Below are 13,671 nucleotides of genomic sequence, written 5' to 3' on the forward strand. Positions count from 1 at the left end.
CCGCGTTTAATACATTCTACCTAAAACAATATAAAATAAATAAGTTGAAAAATAAAGAATGGAAACTAAAAAATAAAGTAACAGTAAACACATTTGCGAGAGCACACCTAGAAGAGGTGTTTACACGAGGGTTCTCCAAGGAAGAAATGGATGAAGCAATTTGTAATATACAAAACAAAAAACAGCCTGGAGATGGCAAAATCTTCCCAGAATTTGTAAAAGATTTTGGCCCCAATGCACGCAAAACATTCCTAAAAATTTACAATGTCTTTTGGCTCAGTTTACCCCTACCAACAGACTGGACTAAAGACACTATCATCCCAATTCTAAAACCTGGAAAAGATGAAAATGAAATGGAGTCATACCGCCCCATAACCCTAATATCAATACATGCCAGAATATGTGAAAAAATGGTATCAGCATGCCTAAATTGGTACCGTAAAGTGGGGTAACTTCGGCCACTGACGAATAGCAACACTTATTTTCTCCTGCCTCCTATATTGGAAAAGATGAACTACTTGCAACTACTAAAATGCACATAAAATACAATGCTCTTTCAGCACTCAGTAGTCCAAATAACATTGTTGAGTGAATCGATTTTTTTTGCAGCCCCGACTATTGCCTTCTCTGGTAACAGCAGAAAACAAACTGTTCTCTAGCCCCAGCATTCGATTCTCCATTCCAGTGGTTTATGGGGTCAAAATGTAAGTTTGTGTGGTAACTGATCAACACAATTTAATGCAATTTATTCAAATAGGTTTTTCAGGGAATAGTTTTGTGATAAAAGTTGTCCTCTTCTGGGGTAACTTCGGCCATGACAAGAACGTACAGGAAAACATTACGCGGCCGCGGATATTGTTGTTACAATCCTGTTTACTTCAAGAACGCTTTAGAAGAGATTAATAAAGGCACAATAACAATAAATGGGGAAGTTTATCCCAACAGGAAGGGGAAAGACAGTTTCCATTTTCAATGATAAATAGATGGATATTAGTTGAGATGGACGATACACATTTAAGAACTTGATGACGGCCCATATATTTTCTAATTTAGAAGACAGTATATTATGAGGACAGTCTACAAGATTGCTTCTTTTCCTACCGCTTTTTCTCTCCATACAATTGCGCTTTATGATTTCCGTACCTTTTATTTATTATCTTTTGTACCATTACAAATATTTATGCAATGCAACATGTAATTTGTAATATCATACAATGTTTGTACACTTAGGCTAAATAAAATAGCTTCTTCTTTGGGGAAAAAGTGAATTTGATCACTATACATCTGTTTCACCATAAATCGTTTTAATTTGTTTGTGACTGTTGATACTGGGTGTTTTGCAGGTTTTTTAAAAACATTCACGGTGGCCGAAGTAACACTACATCAAAGAAAACTTCGTATCTTGAGTAATTTTTATGGCGGCCGAAGTTACCCCAAAACATGGGATAGCTCCGGCCACTCTTTCAATAATCATTATTCATTACTGAATAACAATTAGAATTATGTTCATATTTAAAAATGAAGAACAAACATGGCAGAATTTATATTATATTTTTCAGAAAATTAGAGGGAATATTTCACATTTTATTTTAAAAAATATACGAAAAAGTGGCCGAAGTTATCCTGATTTACAGTATTTGGAGAAACAAAAATACCTTGTTGAAGAACAAGCAGGACTCAGAACAAACATGTCAACCTCAAATGCAATAACAAAACTTGTCCAAGACATGAAACAAGGCTTCAACGACCAGAAGAGTACATTAACATTAACAGTCTTCACAGACTTTAAAGGATCCTACAATACCATTTGGAGATCAAAACTCATCAGCAAGTTAAAAACTATGGAGTAAGAAAGAACATGGTGAATTGGTTTGAAAGATTTCTAAATCAGAGAGGGATAATAACAAGATGGGAAGAAAAGGAATCATGTCAAAAACAATCTAAAATAGGTTTACCACAAGGAGCGACATCTAGCACCACATCTTTCAACATTTATATCAATGACCTACCAAACAAGTTAAAATAAGTCAACGGTATTAAAATCAGCATGTTCGCTGAAGTACTGTAGAACTCTAGTCCTATCTCCTTTTTCTTCCTTTCTCTGATATTGATCAGTTCCTGATAGGGTCCTGTGGATGGTAACCAGTGCTGTAGCCTGATGTCCTCTACAAAGTAAGTCTCCTTTATGAGTTCGTATACCAGTCGTGTTTGCGCTGTTTTCCCAACTCCTAATACTTGTTTCATGAATATCATCTTCACTTTTTTCTATTCTTTTCAAGTCACCGCGACCATTTTGAACAACTGCATCGCTGTGTTTGTTGATAGATTGGTAATGTTGTATGAGGCTCTGATGGCTGCTGGTGCTCTCTCCTGGATATGCATACCAAAATATGTTATTGTCGTCTGAAGCGTAACTCCAAGATATTTATAGTGTCCTACTACCTGTAGAGTCATATTGTTTAGAACATCCTCTTTGTTCTTCAATTCTAACACCATATCGTCTGCATATAGAACTATTTCTGATGTTGAGTTTTTTCTATATTTATAGTGTCCTACTACCTGTAGAGTCTCATTGTATAGAACATCCTCTTTGTTCTTCAATCCTATCACCATATTGTCTGCATATAGAACTATTTCTGTTGTTGAGTTTTTTCTATGATGAGGTTTCGTTGAAGCAGGATTCAATTGCTCTCGCTATACAATTTCTCTCGTCGGTCATTTGCTTCAGTTTTCCAATCAGTTTTTCTCTGTTCACTGAGTCAAAAGCTTTCTTGAAGTCAACGAACACTGCATAGTATTTTCCTACTGGGTGTCTCAAGATATCTTCTACTTGATCCAGTAAATATGTCACCGCTTGTAGGGTGCTCCTTCCCTTCACAAAACCAAACTGGCATTCCGGGATGCTTCCTTCAACGGTTGCTAGTAATCATTTGTCAAGTATCTTTTTTTTTTGCTAGGGGCTTTACGTCGCACCGACACAGATAGGTCTTATGGCGACGATGGGATAGGAAAGGCCTAGGAGTTGGAAGGAAGCGGCCGTGGCCTTAATTAAGGTACAGCCCCAGCATTTGCCTGGTGTGAAAATGGGAAACCACGGAAAACCATCTTCAGGGCTGCCGATAGTGGGATTCGAACCTACTATCTCCCGGATGCAAGCTCACAGCCGCGCGCCTCTACGCGCACGGCCAACTCGCCCGGTTGTCAAGTATCGTCGTGAAGACTTTAATGGAGGTGTTTTCCAGCGCCACTCCTCTGAATGAGTCCAGGGATGCCTTGCCTCCTTTACCTTTGTAGATAATCTTGAGTGTTGCTCTTGCCCAACTTACTGGGGATTTTTCCTGTCTGTAAACACTTGTTCATCAGGTCTGTCCATAGTTCTTCCATGTTATCGAGGGAGTCTTTGAGATTTTCCATGTATATATTATCTGGGCCTGCCGCTTATTTTTTGTTCCGTTGATTGCTTGTCAGAGTTCCGAATTAGTTATTAATTCAAAATGACATTAAATATGTACTAACAAAATTAAAAACTTTAAAGAGAAACATCACTTTAAAATGGATCCCTGCATATGTAGAAGGCAACAAAATGGCAGATAAACTAGCAAAAAAAAAGGCACTAGTACCTACATGAGAACCAAACCTCTGGCAGCTAACTCAATCAAGAAGATAATCACAAACAGAAACCTTGGAAAATGGAAGAAAGAAACTACCCAACTTACTACAATGAAGAAATGGAAAGAAAAAAAAAAAAATGACCTATGGGACAAAAATAAAAGCAAGCCGAGGAAAGGACCCAAAAAAAAGTCCACCGACACTAACAATCCAAGATCACGGAAACCCCTTACAACCCCAAGGACAAGAGAGAAAAGGTGACGTAACATAAGAACATAAAATAAAGGAAAGGAGGATCCACTGCCCATAGAACAAGGCTTGGAGCCTTATCTGACACAAAAAGGAAAATATAAGAGGAGTTACCACACCGCCACGGATAAATTAAAAAAAGATACACACATAAAATGCACGATCAAGACAGGAGAGAAATAAAGCCTAGATTTAGAAAACGTGAGACACAAAGAGATCATATAAAACCAATAACCTTCCTCGAACACAGCAGATGGCAGATGATTTACCGGACATGCGCACAAAACATACAATCAGAACCAGCAATAAAATGGAAAGGTGCATTAATATAAACCACACACATGACCCAGACACAAGCCCAGATTCAAGGAACAGTACACGGAGTCCAAGGACTCGCTATTACATAATGGACATTCATGTCACTTAAAAGACTTCATACATTCTAGACAAAATCATCGATACCGCTCTCACCACAATACCTCTCACAATTTGTCTCCAGCAAACAGATTCAAGGAGCAGCATGCCACTCCATAAATGGACTGAGCCATAGAGACAAAACTTAAAACAGGCTTGAAACTCGTGTACAAAGTTCCCTGGTGGAAGGAAAAGACTAGGCACTGCATAAGGCTAGTGTGAAACATGTATAGCAACACAGTCATACAATTGTTAGGGAACCGCCTAAAAATATGAATGCAATAGGAATGCAAAAAATACACACCCGAACAGAATCAGCTTGGAATAAAACCCTGTTTCAATAACATAGAAACGTACCAACAGTCTTAAAAGGTGATACAATAACTAATGAAAAAAAAAGTGTCAGAGCACAGAATATGATAAATGCCAAGAGGAAAGGTAACACAACTTACGGTATTGTCAACACATACGCCGGTCAAAAGTTAAGATGTCAGCAACATTCGTCTCATCAAAGCGTTTAAAAACATGAAATATTTTGATAATAAAAACAGAGGGTCATCCTCCAAATGAAGAACTCCATCTTGCCCCAGAGTGGGCAGAAAGGCAAAAACCAAAGAATGTTAAATTAAACAGGGAAGGGAGAAAAATCTGATACAAAAGACCAGCGACATCTAATGTTTGGGAAGAGTATTAGTAAACCAATGGAATACATTGACATTAAAGGTGTAAAATAAAGGAGGCTGATACAAACTAAATGTATAAGGAAGACGAGCCCAGTATCCCAAACAGACAGTGACTGGGGCTTGGTACAAACTGAAACAATAAAGTTCTAGTAAGAGCTAGATTCTTAGAGAAATGTTTCCCCTACTATACAAAGATTATGCAATAATGAAGCAAGCATGACAATTTCTAATAAAATAAATTCACTACATTAATTCTAAACTACATTTAGACTATCCTAACCACAACAGGTTAACTGAAACAAAAGAAATGCAGTTAAAATTAAATACTTATTAGAAAGTCTTTCTCTTCTTTATATATCTACAAGTTAACAGAAATTAAAACTACCCTTATATGCCGAAAGATCAAGGGTGGAAAGTATAATCTGAACAAATCAGAACCACAAATAAGTTCTCAGAATACAGGAATCAGCTTCTTTTTTTTTTTTTTTCAACTATTCTATAACCTTTGTTCTCAACCGTATGCCAACAATGTAATATTTGAATACAAAGAGCAGTAATAACTGATAACAACAAAACGACTTAACTATTTCGTCAGTGAAATATTGTATATTCTCTTGAATTTTTCTTTAAATAAAATTTACAAAGGTATCATGTTATTTACGAAGGGCATTCAATATATAATGCAACACATTTTATTTCTCAGCCAATTTTGGTTTTAAAAAATTGGAATTTTGTTTGGGACATCTTTGAATATTCCTGCTTCATCTCGTAGAGTTTCATTAATTTTCAATAGGTGGCAGCACTATTAATAGCCTTCAAAATGGCGTCTATAATGGAGGTGTGTACCAAACAAAGCAGTTATTCAGTTTCCTTTGGCGGAAAACCAGCGCATCACAGATATTCACAGATGCTTGCAGAATGTTTAAAGAGACGTGGTAGTGGAATAAAGCACAGTGAGCCTTCTCCACGACAACGCTAGACCTCACCAAATCTGCGCACCTGACAGGAGCTCACAAAACTTCAGTGGCCTGTTCTTCCTCATCCACCCTACAGCACAGATCTCGCACCTTCTGACTTCCATCTGTTTGGCCCAATGAAAGATGCACTACGTGGATGATGGGGAAGTTATCGATACAGCACGACGTTTGTTCCAACATTGACCAGTCGAGTGGTACCATGCAGGCATACAGGCTCTCACATTATGGTGGCATAAGGCCGCAGCATTAAATAGAGATTATGTTGAAAAATATATTCTCTTGAATTTTTCTATAAATAAAATTTACAAAGGTATCATGTTATTTACGAAGGGCATTCAATATATAACGCAACACATTTTATTTCTCAGCCAATTTTGGTTTTGAAAAATTGGAATTTTGTTTGAGACAACTTTGAATATTCCTGCTTCATCTCGTAGAGTCATTAATTTTCAATACGTGGCAGCACTATTACTAGCCTTCAAAATGGCGTCTATAATGCAGAATGATTGCAGAATAACATGGTGTATTTGAATCCTCGATAAAACAAACCTGCTTTTGGGAAAAAAATGTGTTGCATTTTATAGCGTATTGAACTCCCTAAGAAATTATATCTTTTGTGATAGGTGGAAATGGTGGATCGGCTCTTGAATTGCAACATATAAGAAAAACCGTGTCTATTTCCTGCATGAAAGTAAAAGCTCCATAGTTACAACTCCTTATAATATCCATGTCCTTTTAAGTATTCTATCAACAAACCAACCGATATTTAAATAAAAAAGGTTCATATTATTTCTTCTCTCCCTAACCTAAAATCAAAACAGAACAAACCTAACCTAAGTTACCTAGAATATGTAACCTACCGCGTAACCTAGAATATTAAGAGATAAGAATTTCATATTGTTCCATATTGAAGCGAGTTCACCAATAAGTTAAAAGAAAGTATAAAGTGGTTCAACTTTTCAATACTATTAAAATAGGAAATGTAAGTTTACATTCCTATTTAATTATGGTACCGCTTCCGACCAGTATTTTTTGTCATCAGCCGATCACAAATAAGTGTAAAACAATGCACAGATAAATAAACTGTGAAGTATAAAGAATTCTGTAGGTTACTGTTAGTGAAGCACTAAAATCTTTAGGGAGTTCTGTGCGTTGAATTATAGTCAATCACAAATAAGATGCACAGATAAAAATATGAAGTTTAGATGATACTTGTCAGATGCAATTTATGAAGCACTATAACACAATGTTATGAAAAAAGTCTAAAGTATAAAATCAAAATACGTATTTATCAGTTGCAGTTTATAAGGCACTGTAAAATTTTAAGGATCAGCACTGCATGTCAATCATGAAGAAGTCATGGATCAAGAACGTTAGTAAGTCATAAGCGTTAGAGAGCACTGTATGGGAAGTAGTCCAGAATCAAATACGTATCCAAAAGTAGTACGGAGCAAATTCTTGAAGAGTTCAATTGCAGTTTATGAGGCACTATATAATTTTAGGGACTAGTACTGCCCGTCAATAGATCCAAAAATTATGAAGAAGTCGCCGATCAAATATGCACATAAACTACGGATCAAATTCCTGAAGAGTAGATCGGCACTGTGCTTCTAAAAGTCTCTTAAGAAAGGTCGTCTGCTCAGAACAATATCTGTAAGGTCTTTTAATAACAGATGAAATACGTGATCGGTATTAGCGTCATGTGGAAACTTTTTATTGTCGAAAATCTTGGGTCTATGATCATATTTAGACTGTCTGATGTTCGCTAGTTTCTTATCTAAGGTAGCTTGCTTTATAACAATTTCTAACTTCTGAATGACATATTTCTGAAAGGAACCCCATTCCAATGGGGTTAGCGAGAGAGCTACATTGAAATGTGCGTCATTTACTGCGCGTTTATTTCCTGGTCGGGTGACAAATTACATATTCAAAATTTCATTTTGGTTCCGTATTGACGTCACTAAACATGTATAAATGCAAATGTAAAAGATCCACCAATTCAATACATCATATAGGCAATTAAGACAAAATTATTACCTTACATCAAGTATTACTATATGTTTTGTCCAAATAATGGACATCTAAAACACAAGGAAATACAGTAACTGCTCGGAAAATCCGTCCACATGCTAACGTGTCCAACAATGCTTACAATACAGCAGAACCTCAATGCATTGTTCCCGGAACTGTTGTTTTTCCGTATTCATCGTTCAATGTATTTGGTCCCAAAAATGTTCCATATAAACCAATATTAAATTTTTCCGCATCAATCGTTCCTCGAACTACAATTTTATCGCATCGGTCGTCAAAAAAAATAAGAACAATATATGCAAAAGTTTTTTAAATTTAAAGAGACAGCTCAATACTCCAGCATATAATAGTGGCAACCTGTTACGCGAGAATGTACAAACAATTCGGAGTTGCTAGTCTTGAGCAACGATCTTGTAGGTTGGATTGCTGTGTGCAATTTATTCACGCCCAACCTCACTATGAGCCTCTTGGTGCAATCACTTCTCCTCGACCCACTAACCGACCCCTAGAAATATTTTTATTTGCAAGAATTAAAACAGAGGAACTGTAAAACTCCAATTTTTCCACAATTTTCTGTTTTGCTATTGGCTGGCTAGGGCAGCCACCTTCATTGAAAATGAGAAAATAATGCAGTTTGAAATAGTCATGGCATGCGCCGGGTATATTAAAGTAGTCACACGGTTGTTAATCGCATCGTGCCTTGTGGAGAGTGTGGGATGCTAAAGGCCTGTTGACCACTTTGCTGTCCCCTGTCCAATTGTTGTGTTACAAGCTGGACCTAACCAAGCCAGAAGAATAATCTTTTCACTAGCCTGGTATTAAAACTAAGTTGGTAGCCTCGCATAGCCCTCTGTGACATCATCTGAGACGCGCCATGTTGAATGTCTAATATCTGTGACATCATCCGAGACGCGCCATGTTGAATGTCTAATATCTGCAACATCATCCGAGCCATGCCGTGTAGGATCCCTAACCTATAGTTTGCAAAGGGTCTATGAGGTTTTTGCCATAATATCCATTTATACATAATTTGCAATAAGAGAACTGACCTTATAGGTTTTCAGTTATTATGAGGTGTAAAGAAAAGTGAAACGAAACAGCAAAAAAACACGCTTCTTACTTTTATCGCGTATATCATGGTTGCAATATTTTGATACCGTTGTGTATATATAGTATGAGCATGTTTGGCTCCATGGCTAAATGGTTAGCGCATGTTGGCCTTCAGTTCAAGGGGTCTCGATCACGTCGGGGATTTTAACTTTCCTTGGCTAATTCCGACAGTTCGGGGGCTGTGTGTGCGCCAACTTACATATTAGGATTCGTCTTAGGTAGGACCGCATTTTCATAACAGCGTAGATCACCTATCACAAAAGACCTGCACCCAGCTGCAGAGGCTACATACCATTATTATTGTTGTTGTTATATTATTATTATTATTATTATTATTATTATTATTATTATTATTATTATTATTATTATTATTAGTTTATATCAATTTAGGACAGCTCGGCTTATGCCGGTAACATAATGGGCTGACTCGGCCTAAGCAAGGAGTCACCCTCTTGATTATGAAACTATAGGAACATACATCTACAAATATTTACAACAGAAATAATTACAGTATATACATTTATACAATAAATGCAAACAACTTCAAACAACTTCTTATCTCCCCGTTTTGGGAATCTGTTCTTCAGTATTACTAGAACTGCGGCCTGGAACTTCATGCTGTTTGGCGTAAGTCAGAGGAAAAGTCGTTCCCAGGAACTTTCGCACAATGTGGCAGGTGCTCAGGAGGGTCGCTTTCTGTAGTTCAACGTATGTGTGATGATGCAGGTTTAATGCGGCCAGAGAGCTGTGTAAGCTTTTTGGAATAACACCAGTACATGATATTACTATTGGAACTATGGTGACTGATTCTAGTAGTAGTAGTAGTAGTAGTAGTAGTAGTAGTAGTAGTAGTAGTAGTAGTAGTAGTAGTACACAATGAAAAATATCCAAATACAGTAGCCATATTTTATTATTTTGCTTTCCCCCTACTTTTTACATCACCTGAATTTATCGTTTCTGCGCATCCATCATCATTTTCCCTCTTCCCCTTGAAAAACGATACATGGAGGTTTTGCTGTATTGTACCCAGAGCAAAGTTACGGAAAGTAATGCAACGGTAAGGATTTGGAAAACAAATGATAGAATACATGCAAAGCAGTGTACAAAAATTGTTGCAGCAGTGTCCAGACACGTGTGGGGAGGGGAGAGTAGTTTTGGAATGAAACTGGATAATGACAAGGAAGTATGCTGTCGCCACTGTTATTCATAATGGTTATGGATAAAACTGTGAACGAGATAAAGGTAAAATATGGGGATAGGGAGCTGAAGATAATGCTCTTTGCAGATGATATTGAACTGTGAGGGGCAAACAGAGAGGAAGAACAAGGGCAACTTGACATGTTGAGTGAGATTATTGAAAATTATGGAAAAGAGTCTATGGTGCTGACTTGAGCAGAAAGGGAAGGAAAGGACTTACAAAAAAATAAAGGGACAAAACCTTAAAATTGTGGAGAGCTTCAACTACTTGGAAAGCAAAATGATCCAGGATGCAGGGCTGGACAAAGATATCAGTGAAAGGATTCAACAGGGAAATACATTCCAACACAGTGTGAGAAACCTGGTGTGGAGGAAGGAAGTGCCAATGAAGAGTAAAGAGGTGATGTATAAGATGTATTACTGCCCAATGCTGACATATGCAGTGGAGACTTGGACACTGCCATAAAGACAGGAGAATATAATCCAGGCCAGTGAAATGAATTTTTTAAGAAGTATGATAGAAAATTCAAGAAAGGACAGAGTAAGAAATGAAGACATCAGGAAGGGAATTGGAGTGGAAAAAAGCTTTACGACACAATGGAGAGGGAGACTCAGACTATGGTGGTTGAAAACGATCAAGAATAGAATAATTAGAATAGACCTAGAATGGAATACATTTGAGGAGGAACTATGGTGATTGGATAGAGAAAGAAGGTGGTGGTGGTGGTGGTGGTGGTGGTGGTGGTGGTGGTGGTGGTGGTGGTGGTGGTGGTGGTGGGGGCGGCGGCATGTATTTAAAGATTTTCATCCACACTCAACCTCTGATCTCAAACAATTGTATCAATTTGCCTTGCTCAAATTCCAACAGTTGAAAAAGAGATCAAATGTCATAGGTATGCCATATTGAGTGATACACAGTAAAACCTTATTAATACATTTCTGCAGGGGACAATAAAAAAGTACGTGTTAAGTGAGAAAATGTACAAGTGGATATACGAATAAAAACTATCCAACAGGTATAAGGAAACACTACATACGATTTTTTGTGACATTTTACGACGTGTATTCGTGGGTACAGTGAAAACCACATCTACCATTTCTGAAGATGAGAGGAAAGTATTAAAAGGTGTGAAAAATACGAGAGAAAAAATATGAACAACTTTTCTACTGGGGCTTATAAATAACAAGTGCTCTGAAAGGTGTGAAAAACACCAAACAACAAACATGAAAGCCGGCCACAAGGTATAGGGGTAGCATGCCTGCTTCTTACCCGGAGGCCCCAGGTTCGATTCCCGGCCAGGTCAGGGATTTTTACCTGGACCTGAGGGCTGGTTCGAGGTCCACTCAGCCTACGTGATTAGAATTGAGGAGCTATCTGACGGTGAGACAGCGGCCCCGGTCTAGAAAGCCAATAATAACGGCCGAGAGGAATCGTCATGCTGACCACACGACACCTCGTAATCTGCAGGCCTTCGGGCTGAGCAGCAGTCGCTTGATAGACCAAGTCCCTTCAAAGGCTGTAGTGCCATGGGGTTTGTTTCATTTGTAACAAATATGGAAAAGTGCACGTGGGCCAATAAAAATATCAAAGTATTATTGCCGATCACAACCCTCTAGCAAAATGTTAGTAGAAGCCTTTTATTTCAGAGCAGTGGGTTATTAAACATTATTTTCTGGTCACACACTTAAGACAATAAATTGGAGGTTACACATGACTCTGTGCAACCGGCAGGAATGACTCTGGCTGGCATTTTGACCAACTCAAGTGATCGAGTCGAAACTTGAAGGTGCGAGTTCAACGTTCGCGGCCTCAGCACGCTTAAAGACGCAGATGCCAGTCCACTTTCTGACAGATTTTAATTCTGTCTTCATTAGTAAGGAATTTCACGACTTTTTCAGTATCCTTAACTAGGCTATCACAAGATAAATATGCACCACACTAGTCAATTTCACACGATTATGTTCCTAATCCAGATACAGGCTACCACATCATCATGCGACAAATATTCGCTACACCTCACTGCATTACTGAACAAAAATTTCTAACTTCTGAATGGAATAAGAAATACAGTGAAACCTCGGAATGCGAGTAACTTGGTGTACGAGTGTTTTGCAAGACGAGCAAACATTTTAAATAAATTGTAACTTGATAAGCAAGAGAGGTTCCGCAATACGAGCATCACGTGTATCTACGTTTTCCCCTCCCCTAGGCCTTTCTTGAATGGATGAACGAGGTCTTTGGTCCTGTAGTGAAGAAATAACTTTCAGAAAATAATATGCCGCTCAAAGTCTTGCTGGACGATGCTCCTGCTTATCCTCCAGGCCTTGAGGCCGACTTACTGAAGAAATTCAAATTCGTTAAGGTTAAGTTCCTTCCTCCCAACACTACTCCACTACTCTGGCCTATAGATCAGCAAGTCATTTCGAACTTCAAGAAGCTATACACCAAAGCACTATTTCAGCGATGCTTCGAAGTGACCAAAGGAACAAACCTTACCCTCCGAGAGTTTGGGAGAAATCATTTCCCCATCGTGAACTGCCTGAAGATCACCGATAAAGCCTGGGATGGAGTCACCAAGGGAACTCTCACTTCCGCTTGGGGAAAGCTGAGGCCTGACGGTGTTCTTGGACGTGACTTTGAAGGGATTGTTGGTGACAATGAGCCGCCGAATGTCGATGAAATTGTGTCCTTAGGGAAGACTATAGGGCTGGAGGTGAATACGTGGACATTCAAGAGCTGGTGGAAGAAAATAGCCAGGAACTGACCACCAACGACCTGATGGACCTGCATTCCGAACAACAGGAGCAGGTTATGGAGGAGATCTCGTCCGCGGAAATGGAGGAGGAAAAGTCAATGGAATCTCTCACTTCAGCTGAGATTCGGAAGAAGTGAAAACTGTGGGAAACGGTAAAAAAAATTGTAGAAAAACACCACCCAAATAAGGCTGTAGCAGTACAAGCAATGAATCAGTTCAATGACAATGCAATGTCACATTTTCGTGAAATCCTCAAAAAGAGGCAAAAGCAACAATCATCGGACAGTTTTCTTGTTAAAGTTGCACGAAAAGAAAAGAATTCCAGTGAACAAACAGATAGCAGTGATTCCATTAGTGAAATTCGTGCTACACAGTAACTCTTCTCATGTCATCTCTCGTCTCCCTCACACCAGCAATGATTCTATTGTAAGGAAAAGTGCACTTTAATTTGTTTTACGTTATATTTTGATTTAGAAATTATATGCGAATAAATATTTTTGTGTTGTGGACGGATCATCTGGGTTTCAATTTTTTCTTATGGGAAAACCTGCTTTGATATACGAGCGCTTTGGATTACAAGCATATTGCCGGAACAAATTATGCTCACAATCCAAGGTTTCACTGTACAAGCTAGAGGTTCACTGT

The 13,671-nt window shown here is 38.2% G+C and overlaps 1 protein-coding gene across 2 annotated transcripts in view; it reads right to left on the reverse strand.

The window, feature by feature from the left end:
- LOC136857229 (protein painting of fourth) overlaps positions 1 to 13,671 on the reverse strand; it is a 232,450-nt gene that overhangs the window by 147,871 nt on the left and 70,908 nt on the right. The window lies entirely within an intron of this gene.

Source organism: Anabrus simplex, chromosome 1 (assembly GCF_040414725.1).
Source record: "Anabrus simplex isolate iqAnaSimp1 chromosome 1, ASM4041472v1, whole genome shotgun sequence".
NCBI classification, from domain to species: Eukaryota; Metazoa; Arthropoda; class Insecta; order Orthoptera; family Tettigoniidae; genus Anabrus; species Anabrus simplex.